Consider the following 14,235-nt stretch of genomic DNA (forward strand, 5'->3'; position numbering starts at 1 on the left):
GTCCCACTTCCCTTCCCGTCTTCAAAATAACATTAATTGCATAATCGTATCATAATCTAAAGTTCCATTCTCTGGCCAACGGACTTGATCCTCTAATGCATATTGTGTCCACCACACATTACAATAATCAATCAATTTCCCTTTTTGCATCTCTTGTCCAAACCGTCCCTCCTTCCAATGAGTCAAAATACACCCTAACGGCGACGACTTTGGTATTGATGACATTCCAAGCTTATTTCAATACAGGCTAATACAGACAAATTCAATTACAAAATATGAAAGTATACCAAATACTTTACCAGACCACTGTTTGCCTGAACCTGCAGGCTTTATACCAAATAATTTACCAGACCAGACCACTGTTGCCGAACCTGCAGGGCTTTCGCCACTGTCTGACGGACGGTGCCTAGGCTTCCCCTTGGAGCTTCGTAGCCCAACCACGCACAGCTTTCGCCATGTCTAACAGGCAGGCTCTTACCAGACCAGAAAATGGTACCAATACCAAATAATAAAGCACCGTCTCTTACCAATGCCGTTGGTCCGTCGAGAGCACCGGAGGTCGGTCGCGGTCGATGGCTCCCCGAGAATCACTCGGTGCCGGCTGGAGATGAATCGATGCCCGAGCCGCCTCAACAATGCCCGCGAGGTCCCATCTGGGTCGCCAAAACTGTTAGCGGAGAGAATGAACACATAACCACTCTAAGGAGGTTATATGTGGTGCTTTATTTCGAGGCCCCGGGAACCAGGGGTACGCACCCAAATCTGGTTCCAAAGACTGTCACAACGCGCCCGCATTTTATCCTGTAAAGTATTACATATGCATCGCCTCTCCCAATATGCTGATACATATTCATGACTCATCCCCGCTTCGTATTATAATGAGTATAAAAATCATTTCCATATGTTCTGCGCTTGCGTAGTGCCTCCTGGTGGTCGTGGGCAGGGGTCTCAGGATGAAGTAAGTAGTCTTCCTCAGATGAAGTAAGACGTCTTCCTCGCTATGTCCTTTTTACCTTTTAGGGTCCTGGATAAATCCCAACGATTGTGTTTGCGCCAGTATTCTTCTCTCTCTCCTTGACTGGTTCTTAGTATACAACTCTGTTTCTTAACACAATCAAAAGTTCTACTTGATAATCTTTAAAGTACTGTTCCTTCCAAACCACTACCTTATAGGGATATCGCTTGAATAGTCTCATAAATCTATGTCCATATCCTAGGTACTAGGTCTCCCTGACCTAAAACACAAATCAACCAAATCAGTAAGGCTGGCTGCTATATATGTATGTATTAATTAAAACTTGATTAAACTTCTGTTAATCAAACGTTATGATTTCTAACAAGAGGTCCAGAGCCTGTTGAATTGCTTGTTTAGCTGTTTCAAATGCTTGCTGCTGCTCATTTCCCCACTCAAATTCATATTTCTTTCACATCACTTTATATGATGCAGTGAGTATTTGCTCCAAATGAGGGATGTGTTGTTGCCAAAAGCCAAACCAACCAATAAATAGCTGAGCTTCTGTTAGAAATCATAACGTTTGATTAACAGAAGTTTAATCAGGTTTTAATCAATATATATATATAGTATTTAGCCTTACCGATTTGGTTGATTTGTGTTTTGTTAGTTTTGTTACTAGGTCAGAAAGGCCTAGTACCTAGGATGTGGACGTAGATTTATGAGAGTATTCAAGCGATATCCTTATAAGGTGGTGGTTTGGTAGGTACAGTACTTTAAAGATTATTCGAGTAGAACTTTTAATTGTGTTAAGAAACAGAGTTGTATACCAGAACCAGTCAAGGAGAGAGAGAAGAATACTGGCGCAAGCACAATCGTTGGGACTTATCCAGGTCTCTAAAAGGTAAAAAGGACATAGCGAGGAAGACGTCTTACTTCATCTGAGGAAGACTACTTACTTCATCCTGACGACCACCAGAAGGGGGCTGCGCAAGCGCAGAAACAACTGATGATGTAATCAGGAGATGATGCAATTTATAAATACATATGTATGAGAGGAGGATGTAACCTGTTGAATATACATTAGATTGTGAAATCTCAATAGGATAAATTGCGAGCGCGTTGTGACGGTCTTTGGAACCAGATTTGGGTGCGTACCCCTGGCTCCCGGGGCCTCGAAATAAAGCACCACATATAACCTCCTTAGAGTGGTTATGTGTTCTTCTCTTGGCTAACACTTCCACGTTACTTCGTGGGGTAAGAAAATCTAAAATCTTCTGCTTAGCTCTGGGCAATATTTCCCAATGACCACAGTGCCAGTGAATTCCTGAAAATTTTACAGTTTGGGCAGGTTCTTGAATTTTGCCTGGATTAATTTTCCATCCTTTTCCTACTGGCAACACCAGAGAGGGACAAATCATGGCAACGTGCTGGGGCTTGGCCTACGCCTACACAGCGTCTTTGGAAAAAGATGTCTCTGGACCTGATGGCAAAGCAACAGACAATGAAGCTGCTCAACCCCCAAGAATATCAGCTACACCAACCCTGACAACAGAAACTACAGCCACTCCAACCCCAGTGAAAGACACTGCAGCTACTCCAACCCTGGTTGCAGACACTGCAGCCACTCCAACCCCGGTGACAGACACTGAAGATAAACCGAAGGACCAATACATGCCAATATCAGTTGCCCCTGTCAGCAGGGGGAAAAGCAAACGAGAGCCACAAAGAGCCACTCATGCAGTGAAGAAATATGAAGACCCAATGCACGTACTGCAGGGGATGGCATCTGAACAAGAGTTATTAATACAGGAATCAGAAGAACAGGAAGAAGAAGAGGTAACTTCTCCATCCCAGACCTCGACTGAACTGCGGAATATGCGAAAAGATTTCACCCGTCTTCCAGGGGAGCGCATCATCACCTGGTTGCTCTGATGCTGGGACAATGGGGCCGACGGGCACGAACTAGAAGGTAGGGAAGCCAAGCAGCTGGGATCACTTACTAGGAAAGGGGGAACTGACAAAGCAATTGCAAAAGAGAAATGAGCCCTCACCCTTTGGAGGCGGCTCTTGGCAGCTGTGAAGGAAAGGTTTCCCTACAAGGACGATGTTATGAGTCGCTCAGCCAACTGGATCACGATAGAGAGAGGCATCCAGTCCCTAAAGGAATCAGCCATTCTAGAGATGATCTATTGTAGGCCAGATGCCAGGAATGCACCCGTAGATCCAGATGAAGTTGAACGTACACGACCCATGTGGCGGAAACTTACACGGAGTGCACCATCATCATATGCCCAGTCATTGGCATCAGTGACCTGGAGTGAGGCAGCATCACCAAGAGTGGATGAAGTGACTCGTCAGCTCTGAGAGTTCGAAGACAATCTCACCCCTCTCATCATTTCAGTTGTGAAAAACTCCTGACCCAGTAATTCAAACACTTGGGAGATGATCTATCCATCTCCCCACATGTACCAACCCATGTCTCAACTATTAACAGAAGGTGCCCTATTGCCTGAGAGAGAAGATATAGGAGGCACACGCCACGGGCCACCCTCTGGTTTTACCTGCGGGATCACGGAGAAGACATGAGAAAGTGGGATGGAAAACCTACCTCAGTTCTGGAGCAACAGGTGCGTGAACTGAAGAGGAGAACAACGGTCAAGGATGATCCTTCCAAGAAAGCTGCTGTTCCAGTCTTTGGTGAGCAGCTTCCCAGATGGAGTGGAAGAGCTGATTTTACTCCACCTCCTGTGAGAAGGAATTCTAATCTCTTTCTACAAGGCCTAAGTGGAGAGTCTTATGATCACTATTAGAGGGGCCCTGCCTCCAGCCAGGTGGAGGAGAGGGACAATCGGGTTTACTGGACTGTGTGGATCAGATGGCCTGGCACATCAGTCCCAGAGGAGTATAAGGCTTTAGTAGATACCAGTGCACCATGTACCCTGATGCCATCAAACTATCAAGGGCTGGAACCCTTTTGTATTTCTGGAGTGACCAGAGGATCCCAAGAGTTGACTGTACTGGAGGCTGAAATCAACCTAAGTGGGAAGGAGTGGCAAAAGCACCCTATTGTGACTGGTCCAGAAGCTCCATGAATCCTTGGCTAGAAGTCATCATGGACTGGCCAGAGGGCAAAGATTTTGGAATGTCACCAGAGGAGGAGGTGATGCATGCTGAAGAGGCCCCACCATATAATAAACTGTCAGAAAGAGAGAAACAATGTCCCTCTTTACTGACCGTCCTGCCCTATTGTGGGAAAGCATCCGAGATGGAAGGCAGTTGTATGGAGTCCCCTGTGACAAGGTGCAGAAACTGCTGAAGGAGAGGGTGAATCTAGTCAGTTTGCAGAGGTGAAAGACATCCAGCTGGCCTTGGACATTGCTGAACGAGAAAAATGGCCAGTACTTTCTCTCTATACTGACTCATGGATGGTGGCAAATGCCCTGTGGGGGTGGTTGCAGCAATGGAAGCAGAGCAACTGGCAATGCAGAGGTAAACCCATCTGGGCTGCTGCATTGTGGCGAGAAATTTCTGCCTGGGTGCAGAGCCTGGTCTTGAGGTACGCCACATAGATGCTCATGTAACCAAGAGTTGGGCCACTGAGGAACTCCAGAACAACCAACAGATGGATCAAGCTGCTAAGATTGAAGTGGCTCAGATGGACTTAGATTGGTAACATAAGGGTGAATTATTTTTAGCCCGGTGGGCCCATGACACCTCAGGCCATCAAGGCAGAGATGCAACATCTAAATGGGCTCGTGATCAAGGGGTGGTCTTAGCAATAGACACAATTGCCCAGGTTATTTATGGATGTGAAACATGTGCTGCAATTAAGCAAGCCAAGCAGTAAAAGCCTCTCTGGTATGGAGGATGATGGCTGAATTCGAAATAATGGGAGGCCTGGCAGATTGACTATATCACACTCCCACCGACCTGCCAAGGCAAGCGCCATGTGCTTACCATGGTGGAAGCAACCACCGGATGGCTGGAAACATATACTGTGCCCCATGCCACTGCCCGGAACGCTATCCTGGGCTTTGAGAAACAAGTCTTGTGGTGACATGGCACCCCAGAGGGAATTGAGTCAGACAATGGGACTCATTTCCGGAACAACTGTGCATAGGCCGGTAACGGAGGTGAGCAGAGGCCACAGATCAATGGGCAGAACTATTGCCTGAAGCAGAGCTTAGGCCTTTTGGCGACTATAGGGTTACTTAGCAAGAGCAGCTAAGGCTATGCATAAGGAAGTGTGAGCAGAAACCACAAAGACTTAGCAAGAGCAGCTAGAGCTATGTATAAGGAACTAACGCTATGTATAAGGAACTAAAACTATGTGTAAAGAAGTAATGGTTGTGTTGAAACTTTCCACTGAAAGAAAGAACAGGATGTGAAATTACAAAAAGCAGAAGGTTTTAAGGATGGCGACAGATATGCAATATTTAGCAAGTAAACCGCGATATTTAGCAAAGTAAGCATGTTAGACTTTTTGGGAGGACCAATGAAATCGTTGTATCCGGGTGTATGACGCTTAGCTAACAGAACAATGTAACTATATAGTCAGATGTATCGGCAATAAACTTTGGCAATCGCTTGATCACATTGGTCGTCTCAGCGTTGTCCGTGACTCCCGCATCAACAAACAACCTTATAGACACTTGGGCCAAAGAGCATGGCATTGAGTGGGTATATCACATCCCCTACCATGCACCAGCCTCTGGGAAAATTGAACGGTACAATGGGCTGCTAAAAACTACACTGAGAGCAATGGGTGGTGGGACTTTCAAACACTGGGATACTCATTTACCAAAAGCCACCTGATTGGTCAACACTAGGGGATCTGCCAACAGGGCTGACCCAGCCCAATCACAGGTTTTATTTACCATAGAGGGTGATAAAGTTCCTGTGGTGCACATAAAGAATTTGTTGGGGAAGACAGTCTGGGTTATTCCTGCTTCAGGTGAAGGCAAACACACTTGTGGGATTTCTTTTGCTCAGGGACCAGGATATGCTTGGTGGGTAATGCAGGAAGATGGGGAACTACAGTGTGTATCTCAAGGGGATTTAATTTTGGAGGAAAACAGCCAATGAACTCAATTATATGCTGTTGTCTGCGACATAACACTTCTGTAGCCCATCAGCTAGATGCCCATCTCCACCACTCTGGGCTTTGAAAAGAAGATATGTGCTGCCATGATCATCAGCAGAGAATAAAGTCATGGGAAAAGCCAGCAGCAGCAGCGGGAGTATCCCGGCACTGTCCTCAGGTCACCATCGACTGACCCTGACTTCCCTCTGATCATCACCCCAACAAAAAAGAACTTTCATGAAACCGGATGAGCTCAGCATTGACAGGACGAGTTCGGCAGTGTCATCAGCAGGCAACAATCCAACACTACACACCGTCTCTCCTGCCCTGAAAGACTGTTATAAGAGATGGAGCCTGACCTCATGACTGGATGAATTCAGCAAACTTTATAGGGATGGTCCATGGCCTAAGGAACGATATGTCTCTTTATGTGTGTGTGTATATATATGAGAGAAAAAGCGATGGTATATTGAAAAATATGGGATCACAGCATGATGTAAATGGTATGGAGTAAGGGTTGGATACTGTCCTGGCTTCAGCTGTAGCAGTCATTTTTCTCTTTCTTAATAGCTCGTGCAGTGCTGTGTTTTTGACTTTAGTCTGGGAACAGTCCTGATAACACTGATGTTTTTAGTTGTTGCTAAGTAATGTTTACTCTGATCAAGGACTTTTCAGTCCCATGCTCTGCCAGGGAGGAGGGGAAGCTGGGAGGGAGCAGAGACAGGACACCTGACCCAAACTAGCCAAGGGGGTATTCCATACCATTGCGCGTCATGCCCAGTATATAAACTGGGGGAAGTTACCCGGAAGGCCCAGATTGCTGCTCGGGTCAGGCTGGGTATCAGTTGGCGGGTGGTGGGCAGTTGTATTGTGCATCACTTGTGTTTATTGTTTTCTTTTCCTTTTCCCCTTTTAGTTTTATATTTTTTCCCCTTGTTATTTCCCTTATTATTATTATTGATGGTAGTGCTAGTAGTTTTATAAGGTACCTTAGTTACTGGACTGTTCTTATCTCAACCCGTGGGATTTACATTCTTTCGATTCCCCTCCCCATCCCTCCAGGAGGGGGGGTGGGGGGGGTGGGGGGTGAGGCAGGGAAGAAGGGTGGGGAGTGAGCGAGTGGCTGTGTGGTTCTGAGTTACTGGCTGGGCTTAAATCACGACAATAGTTCTGAAGTTACAAGCAATTTACTTTGTGATCTGAGAACACAGTAAAGGAAGAAAAGTAGGTATTATGGGTCAGGTGAGGACATTTTTTAATGCATTTTATTGTTAGTGCAGTGAAATCTAAATAAATTTTGGGTTTTCTTCTCTGGAAGGCATCTATTCATTGTACGGTTGTAAGAAAACTTAAATGTGGTTTGAGAACAGGATTTTTTCTTGTTTGGTTGGGTATTTTTTTTTTGCTTTTTACTTAATGTGAAGATGTGGGCAAATCCTTAGAACTCTTAAATGCCTTCACTTATCGATATTGTTAAAGAAAACTATGAAATACCTCACTCTGAATAGTTCGGTGGAGAAAATACTTGTCTTCAATTAGAGAAAGTTAACATTCAGTGCTTTTTTCATTTACATTTTTGTTCAGTTTTACTTTCACTAATTTTGAGTCTATCAGCTAGAGAGGTTTTGCTTCCCTCCATGGTATTTGTAGTTCTTACATAGAAGCACTGTCAATTTATATTTCTGGGAATTATACTTGTTTAGTTTTCATGCTTTTGAGAACTTAACCTGCTCTTAGTCAGACTGCAAATGTTACTTTCTGGAATTAGGCTGTTGTTCTCATCCTGTACAGGCCAAACTCACTATCCCTCCCTGCCAAGAGAGTGGAATATATTTCTGTTTGGTCAAGTTTGTTCTTTATTTTTATTTCATTAGTTGGTAGTGCTTTTTTTTGTGAAGCTGTACATTTTTCCCAGTATATACATGTATACTGGACGTCTTGTATAATACAGATGAATAGATACACATATAGATGTGTTCCGACATGACTTAAAAGTATTAATTTTACCCTTCTGAATTCTCATGTTTATTTAAATATATATTTTAGGCTTTTGGTGTAGGAGCTTTAGAGGAGGAAGATAATTATATTTATGTAACTGAAACACTGTCAAATTATGATACAGTTCTAAAAGATGAGGAACCTGGCGATGGCTTTTATGGCTGGACAGCACCTATGCAGTATAAAGCCAAAAAAAGTAAGAACTGTAGTTCTATCTAAAAAGCTGTAGTGTAACTTGGGGGGATGGGGGGAGAAGACATAAATGTAGTCTCTATTTGCCCGATACTTTAATTTTCAGGGGACTGGTATCTTCTAGCCCTGATTTCTATTCTTCCTTCTATATTGAAGTGCCCAAATCTGGAAATAATTTCCAAAGTCCTCCACTAATCCCAATGTAGATTAAACTCCCAAATTCTATTTTTAAAAGGACAATATGCATTGCTTTGTCAGATATGGCATTCAGTTCCACTGGAGGAAACAAATGATTGTGAATCATGGCTACAAAATATCACCCAATACGTGCAAAGAATATTTTTTTTAGATACACTTGTGTATTTTCAAACAAATTTGTAAATTTGATCTTGATACCACTTTATTTTTAGTGCACTTTCTAAATGCATGAAATATTGTAGTTGATGTTAGTTGTACACAATTAATGGCACTCATGATGTTGGCTAGGCACCGCAGTGATACTGTTGCCTTGCTATGAGCCATGTTCATCTTACAGCAGTATCTGTGGTAGTAGTTTTTTAGCTGTATGATAGTAATCCAGATTCAGAACCCTAATTTAAATGAAAGGCAGTGAAGACAAAGAACTACAATTATACTCCATAAAATATATTGAAAAATGGAAAATATTCAGAAAAATGCTTTTTGCCAACATACATGTTTCAAATACTGACCAATTTTCCGGTCATTTTGTAGGGTCTGAAAGAGAAGTTAGTTAAATACATAGGCAAAATCTCGGATGGTTTTTCCTTGGCACCAAAATCATCAACTCCAAGCAAGGTAAGCAGATACTGATATTTAAATATTAAGAATAACATCAGCAAATTGACATGTGAGCTGTATGGACTTTAATGTTGCTCAAGGGTTTTTATGTTCTTAGAAATAAAAGTTCTGGTCAGCAATAAAGATTGCAGGATGAGCAAAATTATAGTGCTGGAAGGTATAATTGAATAATACAAACCTAAAATATGTCAGACTACTGGATGAATTTAAACTTTGCCTATATACTGGCTTTGAACAATTGTCTTTCACACTATTGTTTGGCATAAAGTTAGAGGAATTGTTTGATTTCACTTTGAAATAAAAAGTAGTACATCTTTTGCTTCTAGATCTTTCAGATGCAACATTCAGTTTTCTGTAAAAATCAGGCCGCATGCTTCATCCACTTCTGTTTTAGTGACAAGTGAATTTGTTAACTCTGTTCTCAGGTTTACCTAATTTATGCCATATATATTTGCATAAATTAGAATGACAAACAGAATTGTGTGATACGGTCTTCTTTTTAATGAAGAAAAAGGAAGGATATTGGTATATAAAATTTCATTGTGTGGCAGGCACAGGGATAACCTTCAAATAACAGCTTGAATGAAGAATGTGGGGGGAAAAGGACTTTGAAAGACATTAAAATACAACAAGCACAAAAGTGCTCAATAGTGCAATTAATTGATTAAATCATGTGACTTCTTTTTTTTTTAAAATCATTATTAAGCAATACTTAGAGCTTTTCTCAAATAAAAGCAATGCATATTAAGACTTGTTAATTTTGCTGCAGCTTGATGTACATTTTTCTTGTTTTTTATAATATGTATTAACCATATAAGTTTGTTCCCAAAGTCTGTATTATGATGCCACTTACTGACTGGGTCTAAAAGAATCAGTAGCTTGTTATACCTGTTTCTACTGCTGAGATGTAAATTGAGGAATTTTTAGATTGAGGTGACTTTTTCTGAAACACATTAGTAAGTGTTAAATACAAAGTTGTATCTCTCTCTTAGTGGATTTTTGTTTCGTTGTCTCCCTTCCAAGATATATCCACCACCTGCCCTGCCACAAAATTACAGACTAGTCCATTACTTTCAACCTGTGGTAGCAGCTGGGAATGAAAGCTGCCGTTTACAGAAGGCATTAGAAGAGTCAACTGGAAAACTTGAGAGCGATACAAGACAGCAAAGCAGTCATGCTCTGAATGCCTCCCAGAGGAGGGAATGACTAGGAGAGACTGGTCTAAAAGGTATTGATATATGTGACCACTCCTTCGCTTGGGTTTCAGGCCCCCTATTTTTCTATGTAACAGTAAAAATTTGGTCTAGTCTGAATGCTATTTTCTAATATAAACATACTAAATCTAGTTGGCTTAGTTAGAACACCTCATCATTGTTCAGTTTCATCTCAACAGCTTGTTGACATATCTGTCTATATTTTTATTTACTTCAGTCTTTTAAAGAGGAAAAATGTGTGGGATTGTGTTTTGCTGTGTTATTTTTATTTTTTATTTTTTCATGGCCTTATGAATTCAGAATATAGTAGGCCGTGAGGTGAGGTTTTGGTTTTTTTTTTCTTTTCCCCCTGTAAAATGAGGTTTCACTGAAATACATTCAAATTCACTAGAAAAGTAATTTGCAAATATGGTTCATATTTGTATCTACAATAGTGAAGTTTACAAATATGTAAGTATGTGGTAAATAGTGTAAAAGATTCACTAGTGGCCAATTTTTTATCTATCTGTCGTCTCTGCCATTGCACCGTTTATTGCTGCTTAAGAGCATTTTCTCTGAATGTTTATTCATAGCGGTAGGCTTTTTTCCTCCACTAAAGTGGCAGAAATAGTTGTAGTCATTTTTCATTTCTTATCTCTTACTGGTTTTTTTTGGTTTTAGGTCCGGCTCCTTCTGTTTTGTAATATCTCTCTGAGAAAGATAGAGAAAAGCTCAAAGAAGTGAAACAAGCATCTGAACAACAAATGAAAGCAAAAATAATGCCTCAGCAGCCCAGAAATAGCAGATTCCAGACAGCCTCCCCAGATGATGCTTCTCACAAATGGCAAAACTTGTTGGGGCTGCAGTTAGCAAATACTGGTTCTATTCACTTCAAACCATTTGCAAAAAATCCAGAAAACAAAAAAGGTATGAAAGTTTTGTGAAAAGTCTTAAACAAGGAGAAAAAGGTAACTGAAGAGATTAATCCAGAAACTTTATTTTTTCTCCGAAAAAATTTCTTGAATGATTTTTTACTTTTCTCTCTTTCCCTTTTTTGTCCTGATGTGTTTTATGTTCACTATGAGTTCTCTTCCTGAATTCCACAACATTTCTCCCTCTATTTCTTTTTAGGGCCAATATTAAAAGAAACTTTTACTGATACTTAATCATGTTGACTTCAGGAAAACTGCTCAGTAATTTAAGTGTCAACAAGACTTGATTTTAGGCATGACATTTCACATTTTGATGCTGTAGCAGAGGTGAAGTTCTACTTAATTGGCTGGGTTTCCCTTCTTCCATTTGCCAAAGTAGACTTCAGCTTTGGTCAGTACCATGAACTATGCATGGAACAAGCATTTTCATTTGGTTTGTTTCACTTTGAGGAGTAAAACTAACAGATCCTTTATAGGCAGAAAGATTATTTGGTCACAGTAGAACAACAGGAAAAATCAAAAGAAAACCTATACCCTGTACTTCCAGAGGACATACGGACCCTGAAGTGAATGAAGTAGTTCACACTTGTCAAAGCTTGTATTCCATGTCCTTTGGATACTCAAACTGCCACTGTCCCACTTATGTTTTCTCAGAAAAATTTGTGGCTGCAAAATCAGAGCATGCATTCAGAGCTCTTACTCAGACGCAAAAAACCTCAACGCCTTCATCTGCTCTCCTCATGCTGTTTCACTCTCCTTCCATTTTGTTTAGATTTTGCTATTAAATGATAATGTGGTGTATCTTATATTAAACCAGGTACTTTTGATGCCTTGTGGTGAGTTCCCCAGTACTGTGATTTTTATGTAAAGCATAAAAAGCCAAAATCTGACCTAGGGAGCACAGCACCAGCAGGTGAATCTAATTGTCTTAAAGTAAGGGTTGGTTTGTTTTTAAATTTTAAAGTACAAAAGGGCTATTGGACAAGAAGAAAAAGGGCACCATCAAAGATTTGCAGAGGAAAGGGTATAGTGTTAGGTAGAAAACCTGTTTTTGTTATTGTCCTGGGTTCAGCTATAGCAGTCATTTTTCTCCTTCTTAGTAGCTGGTGCAGTGCTGTGGTTTTGACTTTCAGCCTGGGAACGACACTGATAACACCGATGTTTTTAGTTGTTGCTAAGTAATGTTTACTCTGATCAAGGACTTTCTCAGTCTCATGCTTTGCCAGGGAGGAGGGGAAGCCAGGAGGAAGCAGAGACAGGACACCTGACCCAAACTAGCCAAAGGGGCATTCCATGCCATTGCGTGTCATGCCCAGTATATAAACTGGGGGAAGATACCTGGAAGGCGCAGATCACTGCTCGGGTCGGGCTGGGTATCGGTAAGCAGGTAGTGAGCAATTATATCCTCTCCCCTTGTTATTTCCCCTATCATTATTATTATTAGTGGTAGTAGTAGTGTTTTTGTATTATACCTTAGTTACTGGACTGCTCTTATCTCAACCCGTGGGAGTTACATTCTTTCAGTTCTCCTCCCCATACCTCTGGGAGCTGGGGGGAGGAAGAAGGGGGGGAGTGAGTGAGTGGCTGCATGGTTCCAAGTTGCCAGATGGGATCAAAACACGACAGTTCTTTGTGGCACCCAATGTGGGGCACGAAGTTTTGAGATAATGACAGATCTGACCAGAGTGTATCTAATCATATTTGTGATAAGCATTCATTGTTACTACTCGTCACAATGTTGATTTATTTGCTCTCAGAGATGTTGCGCTTGATCTCGGAGTTTCAGCATGTCATATCTTACTTTTACAGACAGTATTTGCTGTTTTGGTGTTTATCAGGTGGGGGCCCTGGCTAAGGTTCTTGTTTCACTGTACTTCATGGTAATGACTTGTAATACAATAGACTCATTGATCATGAAACTGGTCTGGTTTGCATTCCCAGCATGGTCATCTGTCGTGGTTTGAGCCCAGCCGGTAACTCAGAAACAGGCAGCCGCTCACTCACTCCCCCCCTTCCGCCCCCCGCTCCCGGAGGGATGGGGAGGAGAATCGGAAGAATGTAACTCCCACGGGTTGAGATAAGAGCAGTCCCACAACTAAGGTATAATACAAAACCACTACTGCTACCACCAATGATAATAATGATTAGTGAAATAACAAGGGCAGAGGATACAATTGCTCACCACCCGCCGACCGATACCGAGCCCGACCTGAGCAGTGATCTGGGCCTTCCGGGTACCTCCCCCCAGTTTATATACTGGGCATGACATGCTGTGGTATGGAATACCCCTTTGGCTAGTTTGGGTCAGGTGTCCTGTCTCTGCTTCCTCCTGGCTTCCCCTCCTCCCTGGCAAAGCATGAGACTGAGAAAGTCCTTGGTTGGAATAAACATTACTTAGCAACAACTAAAAACATCGGTGTTATCAGCGTTGTTCCCAGGCTGAAAGTTAAAAAACACAGCACTGCACCAGCTACTAAGAAGGAGAAAAATGACTGCTATAGCTGAACCCAGGACATCATCACCTCTATAGTTTGGGAGGTATATAATGAAATTTTTTAGCAATTACATATCTTTTTTTTTCTCCTCGGGGGGTCAACCTACGAAGGAGGCATTCCCTTACACCACCCGCTCCCCCACCAGCCTATTTACAACAGCATTTGAGAGTTCTGAAGGTTTTGGATGGCCTTTGAATAACCTTGAGACCTGCCTGCTGATTGTGCTGGGGATCAGCATGTTGGCAAACATACGGAGTGTGTTTTAGCCACGGCCATCCCGCCCTGGGAACACCCTATTTTGTCTGATCTCAAAAGTTAAGCAGTGTCGGGTTCAAGTCTGGTCTAGGGTTAGACGACGATATAGGAGGACCACCAAGAGATTTTCCCTGAGGCTGGACAGTCATGAGTGGCAGGGTGTGTGGGATAGTATGGGCAAGTATCTAGGCCAGTGGGCCCCTCCAGTGCTTTGGAACTTCACCACTGAACAAGTGCAACATCCGGAAAAACTAGTAAAACACTTAAACGAGGTGTACTGTTCTCCTGGTTATACCAGAGAGGGACAAATCAT

At 42.2% G+C, this 14,235-nt stretch overlaps 1 pseudogene; it reads left to right on the forward strand.

Moving 5' to 3' along the window:
* The first annotated feature begins 529 nt into the window (after window positions 1-529).
* LOC115619241 lies at window positions 530-11,549 on the forward strand (annotated as a pseudogene).
* The last annotated feature ends 2,686 nt before the right edge of the window (window positions 11,550-14,235 follow it).

Source organism: Strigops habroptila, chromosome W (assembly GCF_004027225.2).
Source record: "Strigops habroptila isolate Jane chromosome W, bStrHab1.2.pri, whole genome shotgun sequence".
Lineage (NCBI taxonomy): Eukaryota > Metazoa > Chordata > Aves > Psittaciformes > Psittacidae > Strigops > Strigops habroptila.